Source organism: Petaurus breviceps, unplaced genomic scaffold (assembly GCF_028583685.1).
Source record: "Petaurus breviceps papuanus isolate PSGF00001 unplaced genomic scaffold, PetGlider_PUasm1.0 225, whole genome shotgun sequence".
Classification (NCBI taxonomy): domain Eukaryota; kingdom Metazoa; phylum Chordata; class Mammalia; order Diprotodontia; family Petauridae; genus Petaurus; species Petaurus breviceps.
This window is the reverse complement of record NW_027185889.1, coordinates 232,754-240,953: the sequence shown is the minus strand read 5'-3', so window position 1 is coordinate 240,953 and position 8,200 is coordinate 232,754.

Genomic DNA, 8,200 nt, shown 5'->3' with positions numbered 1-8,200 from the left:
TTCAACTTTTCTGAGCAGAAGATATTGCCAAGTAGCATCAGAGGACAGAGGAAATTGAGTTCAGAATACAGGCAAAGCCTGAGACTTTTGGACCAGATGTAGTGGTTTTGTTGTTGGGTTTGTGCAAGGATTTCAGGGTGAGTCCACTGGACAGCAGCCACGTCTGGTCTGGTCTGGTCTGGTCTTCAGTGTACCTCTTTGCATATTTTTTTTAAATTCAGTTTACTGTCTTTCAGGCTCATGAAACTTTAAACCCATAAATTAATTGAATTGGTTTCAGCCAAACCATTAAGCTGTTTAGCCATCACTTGATTAGACATTTTGCTTACTAGATGTCTCCCTGAGTTCTGGGTCTTTACAGCCAGGCAATAAAACCCTCCTAGGCTGCTGTCTATTGTCATAAGCTATTTGACAATTTCCTTGTGTGTAATCAGGACTGATTTCTGACATACCCAATTTTTATGAGGTGAGCAGCTAAACTCATGATTGCCATACTTTTATTTCAAAATAGGCAATATGTACTGGCAGATTCCAAGGTGCTGAAAGCAGTAGGTAGGATTCCTGAAATGCTAATATGAAATACTTTTAAGAGAAATCATTGGGAATTTTATATTGCAAGAAGAGGTAAAACTCTCTTGTCTCCTGACTTGGGCTTGCATTTCAGTTGTGAGGACCCCCCCCCCAAGTTATTAAAAGAGCCAATTTCCTTGCTCTTTTATCCATGATTTGTGGAAGCTGACAGCTTGGGTGTTAAGACAATTTGAGCTCCAGCCAAGTACTCTGATTTGTTGCCTGGGTAGATTTACTCTGTCTTGATTTCCTTGATAAATTCTGTGCAAAACTTGATACCAGCTGGCTTGACATCTTTATTAACATAAAAAGGTCCCATGGGTCCTTGGGCGCAAAAGAAACCTGATTCAAGGGTAAACAAGAAAGATGATGTATATTAGTGTGCCAAAAGAAGTATAGGGATTTTATGTATTTCTCTTAAAAAGTTTTTACTGGTCTAGTGCCATTTTGGAACAAATGAATCAATCAGTGAGCATTTATTGAATACCAACTATGTGCTGGGCACTATCTATGAGCATTTAGGAAAAAAGAACAAAATAAAAAAGCACACAGCAGAGAACAAAAGAAAACTCACAAGGAAGCAAAGAAAAGATGGACAATATACTCAACTGACAATGAGTATTATTTATCATATGGACTTTCTTGAAATGAAAATATATTGTTACATATTTTGAATCCTCATGTTCTGCTGTGCACATTGACATGCTTTTATTTCTTTCTAACTTTGTATTTAAGTTCCAATATTTAAGTTTATGATATGTTTTTGTTTCTTTTCTCCATTCTGCATTTGTGTTCTGGTGTTTGAGTCTAAAATAAACTTTTGGGAAAAAAAAGTGTTCCTATGCACTTAAGTTAGAATGGTCTTATGCATTTACTTTAGAGTCTACCACTTCTGAGACACGATCTTACCTTATTAAGATATCCAGGGTAAAATGTGGTGGGGTGGCTTCAAATCCACATTTATACTGTCCTGATCAATTAATTAATCAGCAAGTATTTACAAATGCCTATTATATTCTACCATCTGGGTTACAAATACAAAAGAACTGCCATGGAAATGCATCACACAGCCTTGGAAGGAGAGGTCAGAAGAAGCAGCCATCAGTGTCAAATGCTAAAGGAAGGTCAAGGAGACTGGGGAAGAAAGGATCCTGGATCTTGTGATTAATATGTCATAGGTAACTTTGACAAAGTAGTTTCAAAAAAGTGGGAGAAAAATCACTTAGACTGCTGGGGTGGGGGGAGTTGTGATGGTGGTTGAGATGTGAATGGTTAGTGAGAAAAAAGGCAGTAATCAAAGATTACTTTTTCTAGAACTGTGGCAGTGTGGTGGGAGAGAGTTGGGATAATAGTTTGAGGGGGTAACAGAGTAAAAAGAAAGTATTTTAGGATGGGAGGGAAGGATAAAACCAGGAGAAAGGGAGAGATTCCAGATGAGATGGAGAAGAGTCAAAGGGAGCAAGTTCTGGAGAAGAGAAGATCTAGGACTAGGGAGGGGTAGGGAACCTGCCGCCTTAAGGCCACATGTGGTCTATCACATGTCTATACCCTTCAGGTCCTCAAGTGTGGCCTTTTGACTCAATCCAAACTTCACAGAACAAATAACCTCAATAAAAGGATTTGTTCTATAATATTTAGACTCAGGCTGCACTTGAGGATGCCAAATTAAGAGGGAAGGATGTATGAAAACTGATTTTGAAAAGAAGTAAAAAGGAGATAAAGACCATATTATATGGTCTCAGCATTCTTAACAAAACAAATAAAGATCATCTACCAAGAAAAAGGGAGAGGGAAGAAGAAGGGATGGAGGAGCAAGGAGAAAGCTTGGAACATTTGTGAGTAACCTGATAAAGGGTCAGAAAAATAAAAGTATAGTGGCAAGACCAGGAGCTCCCAATTGTTCTTAGATAGCAGGAATTTGCATGAACATATTTAGAACTTTTTAATGTTGAATGTCCTTCAACAGCACTTAGCAAATGGCATATTGTGTTGAAGATAAGGATTGATACCTTGCATATGAATATTGGTACTTTGACAGAAATTCCTTACTTAAAATTCAACTAATATTCTTAACAACTATTCTTGGGAAATACTCTCAAGTTGAATCTTCTCATTCATTTCAACTAAGATTCAATTGTGACATCCTCCAGTTATGAAACAAAATGAAAACCTAAAATATTCTCCAGAAATGATTAAAATTAAATTAGGTTGCAACTGAAAGATTATTTATAATGTCAGTGGGATTCTTATCCCTGAGCCAATTAGGTTAACTTCTGAGAAGTCTAGTGAAAGCTGACCCTTTTACAGGTGTGTTTCATGGAGACCTGCAAATGCACTCTAGATAAAATGAATAGTAATCCCCTTCAAACACACTGCAGGGATACTTGTGGTACAGTCTACATATATCTTCACCAAATGAAGCCTGATGTTTTTTGGCCATAGTTGCAGTTTTCACAGCTAAGAAACACTAAGGAGTTTTTGTTTGCTTTTAATACTTCACCGTGTTTAACTTTGAGGTAGAAGCCATTCTACTGACATCTATGGATAAATGTAATGGAATACTTTTATTTACCCAGGTAGCCTCAATTCTGAAATTACAGTGGGAACACTTTACTGATGATCTCATTGAAAACAAAAACATTAAAATTCTATGGGACGAGATCTGAAGTGACAACTTTTTTTGTCTACTGGATTTCAAATATTTGTGCTGTAGATAGTTGGGCATGATTTATGGAGGAAGACAACTACATAAATTTGTTTGTATTAGGGATTGGGACTGAATCCGTGATTTTATTAATATAGGAAACTCCTTTTACTAATGCACATTGGCACTTTCTCTGAAACATCATCTAAGAGAGTTGCCTAGGGAATTGAGGAATTAGGTGACTCACCCAGGGTCACCAGCTGGTTTGTTTTAGACACAGACCTTTAACCCAGGTCTTCCTGACTTGGAGGATCAGCTGTCTATCAGCTACATCAAACTGTCTCTCTCTTATCTGTATTATTAAAGGATTTTCTTCTGCCAAAGCTCTGACTCATGCTTTTGTTATGATGGAGTGAATATGGGGGTCTCAAAGTTTGTGCCAGGCAACCACGAGCTCAGACAGAGGCTATTAAGATAACAAGATTTCCAGTATGGTTCACCAACAGACTCTAGCCTAAGTAAGTTCAGAAAGTTGGCCACAAGATGAAAACATTTCTTTTTTTTAACCTCCCAAATTAAAAACATTATCTAATAAGGTATGGCTCTGGAAATATCTGGGTCCAAATCTTTTCTCAACTGTTTACTATCTGTGTGATCCTAGACAATCGCTTAACCTCTTAGCTTTCCCTTTCTTATCTGTAAAATGGGGTGAACAGCACCTACATTACAGGATTGTTATTAGTGAGATAATATATGTAAAGTGCTTTGTAAACCTTAAAGCGTTATATAAACTTATATAAACGTTAGCTATCATGATGATGATATCATAGTTCTTTTGTAGCATGAAAAGCACTTGAGAGTTTATGGCACAAATGTGCTCTCCAATGTTGGTGTTCAAATCCTTCTTCATTATTTCTTATGTAATCTGGACAACTGTCAAGACATGACTTTTCACAGTCAAGTATGGATTGCTTATGTTAACATCAAGATGGTCTCCTGAACTCAGTTTTTAGACTTAGAATGTGCCTGCATTTCATGTATTAAAATGGCTCTTTCCTTTGTCACAGCTGTGGTCAGCTTAATCCTTTGCAGTGAGTGGAACAACACAAAACTACTTAATTTTTCAAATCCAACAGTGGAAAAAGGAAACACACACACACGCACACAACTGAAAACCTTCTCATTAAAAATAGAACTATGCCTTTTTTCTCTAGGATTTGTTTGCCTTACATTTGGCCTTGCTTGCATGTAGAAATAATTGCTCTTCGTCAAAATCAGAGACTGCTCTGAAGCTACCAGGGCACCATATTGTTCTCTTATAAAAATCAGTTGGTATCGGGAATTGTTTTATCTTTCCCTTGAAACACATTACTTAGGCATGCTCTGCTTCATGGAACACCACATCTAAGATTGAGTCTCTAAAAGACTTGTAGCAGTTATGGTGGGCTATGGATTCTCCTAAATAAGGAGTTAGCCAACTCATGGTATATCTCAATGGCGAATACATGAAGTCAGCTAATTGGCTGGTATTCTAGTACATTACTCATTTCACCTTATTCCAATCACATGTAGACCAAACAGGAAAGAATCTCAATTTAGCATCTGGGTGGTTTTTTTTCTCAATTTTTAGATGCTTGACCATACAAGTGAGGCGGTATTCCCCACCCCACACCCTTTCCTATGAGACTTTAATACATGTTGCTTTGTTCTCTACTGTACTGTGTTAACTCTATTGGGCTGTGCTGTGCATTGGAAAATTCTAATAAAAACAGTATGATTTTTTAAAAAGTCTTACATTGACAGAACATCTGCAAACTTAATGAGGCAACCCATTGAGATAAAGACATCAACTAATAAATTCCCACACATGCAGCTAGTAGCATCAATGGCCAAGTACAAGCCATCTGGGGAAGTTTGGAGAGTTTCAGCCAGTTTTGTCACAGGTTAAACACAGCACATGTTCTTCACAGCAGACTTTTCCTCAAACAGTCCTCATTCATGAATGCAAGCCATTGAGAATGATAAAATATATATATAAAACATCCTGGTTCTCAAGGAGGAAGGAAATTTTGCAATTTGTGAAGAATATAGGACAAATGTACATGATCCTAACACAGCTTGGGTAGCAGGTAACACAATATCCTTTTGGACAGTCTTTTCCCTAATTGTCATTACCTACATGGTAAAATGAACTGTTTCATATGTGTTTCTTGTATATGGAGAATAAACCTCTGGAGGGCTTTCTCTCACCTTTTTTATTCCCCCCCCCCAGCACCTAGCATAATACTTTGCACATACTTAGAGCCTAATAAATAAATCCTGAATGATAGAATATATAATATTCACAGACACCCACACCCTAGATTAAGCCTTCATTACATTTCTCCTGGACTTTTTCAATCAACAGGTCTTCCTGCCTGCCTCTCTCCCTTCTCTAGTCACCTTTCACACACCTGCCAAATTAATGATGTTAAAACTAAGGAACTTCTAGTGTGGAAACTCCCTCCACCATAGTGACTTTTTTCTCTACTCCCACTCCCCCATACTGTAGCAGGTAAGTCTTGAGGAGTTGCCTGACACATATAGAAGCGAAATGATTTGCCTAGGGTCACAAAGGTGGCAAAGTCAGAGGCAGGATTTGAATCTAAGTGCTCCTGATTAGAAGCTGAGAATTTTATCCATTATTCTCTCCTCCTCTCCCCTCTCTTTATATATTGCTTCTTAAAGGTATTATCTCTTAAACGTATTACTCATACATGCTTGGCCGAATATCATGGCATCATGCATTCATCTGTGTACTATTTTAATAGCCTTGTGGTCCCCCTGACTCAAGTCTCTCCCATAATGAATTTTCTACTCAGCTGCCAAACTAAATCCCTAAACACAGACTGAAGGATGCCATCTGCCCTAATGAAAAAATCTTCAATTTATCACCATTGCTACCAAGACAAAAGGATACAATTTAAGTCCTTCCACATTTTACCTTCCACCTACCCTTACAGTCTTATTTCACATTACTTCTCTTGACATACACTCTACTCTAGTCAAAACCTCTATGTCTTTGTGTTTAGAATGTATTATGCCTTCCTTACCTCTGCCTCTTGGAATTACTGCTTTCTTTGAAAGTCAACTTCAGGTGCTACTTCTATAGAAAACCTTTCATGCCCCTCCCCTGCATTTTTAACATTATATTTTGAAATTAATTTGTTACTTTGTAGGCAGAGTGGAGTGGATAAAGCAATAAACCACACAAGGCTGGAATCTTGCCTAAGAAGCTTATTATGTGTTTATTTCTGGTTAAGTCACGTAACCACAGTTTCTTCATTGTGTAAAGGTAGGGAGTTGTCAACTGAGTCAATCAATTGCCCCACCCCACTTAACCTGGATGCCTTTATCAGGTGAGGATATCTTCACTGAATAAATCAATCCAAACCATTTCAACTAGGTACAACAGGAAGCCTGTTATGATTGATGGAGAAAAACTGGTCATATCTTGTGAGTCATATAAAATCAGCAAGCTAGTTTGAAACTGGGCATTCAAGCACCTTTGTGGGTAGACAATCTTTTTTTTTTTTTTTTTTCTTTTTTAGGGAAATGGGGTAATTATCTTTCCCACGGTTACACGCCTAATGTGTGTGTGTGTGTGTGTGTGTGTGTGTGTGTGTGTGTGTGTTAAGTGTCTGAGGCCAGAACTGAACTCAGGTCCTCCTGACTCCAGGGCTGGTGCTTTACTCACTGCGCCACCTAGCCACCCCGTGGGTAGACAATCTTTTGAGAAAAAATCATTGGAGGGGCTCTGGAGAGAAAGGAGTATCTCAGCCTCTTCTTGATCAGAGAAGGTTCCTGTTGATTTCAGCAGGTTGAAGGATTTTGGAATTCCAATCAACATCCTAGAAGGAGAAACCAGGAGCTATACATTTCCCTTCACCTTATATGCTTTCAAGCTTTAGCCCACTTTCCCCTGAACTCTGTACTGGTAGGAAAGTATTTCCTTCCTTCATTCCTTCCTTCAGTCCCTCAGAACAACTTCTAGACTCTGAAAGGAGCTGCAGCAGCTGAGCTCTGGGGGCTCAACCTGCCAGTTCAAGTCACAAGCGAGTTCAAAGTCCCTATATGTTATACCTACAAAATGTAGATAATAATATCACCTACCATATGTAAAAAAAAAGTGAAATAATATATGTAAAGTATTTTGCACACCTTAGAGCTCTTTTTGTTCACTCCATAATCATCATCATCCTCATCCTCATCAATTTATCTGTTGTCATCATCATCACCATCATCATCCATCTATTTATCATCAATCCAATTACTCCCTCTCCCCAGCAGATATTAGGTCCTTGCGGTCGGGAGAGTTTTGCTTTTATCTTTGTATCAACAGTATTCTGAACATAGTCTAGGAATTGAACTTGTGATACCGGTAGAGTGAACTTCTGGGTGAAGAAATTCCATCTACCAATGAAGGGTAGCATCTTCTCTGCGTCTATTTACTGTTTCAGAGAGTTGCCTAAAACATCCTGAAGTTAAGCGACTTGCCCAGAGTTATACAGCCAATATGACAAAGACAAGACTTAAATCCAATACCATCTATATTGTCAAATCCATCTTCAAAATCAGTATGTAAGTAATCTTCCCAACAAAATTCTTATGTTACTTTTCTATACAAAAAACTTTCAATGACTCCATAGCCAACTGGTTAAAACATAAAATCTTGTTCCTTATAGTAATCACTGCACCCAAATCTTTCTTTCTTTCTTTTTTTTTTTTTTTTTTTTAGCAATCGGGGTTAAGTAACTTGCTCAAGGTTATACGGCCAGTTATTTCTGGGTGTGGTGCTGAGTATCTGAGCCCGGATTTCCAAATATCTTTCTAGATGAATCTCATATTATTTTTAGTCTAATTTGTAGGTTGGTGATACAGCAGATATAATGCCAGCAATGTAATCGAGAAGACCTGAGTCCAAATCTGGCCTCACACACTTACAAA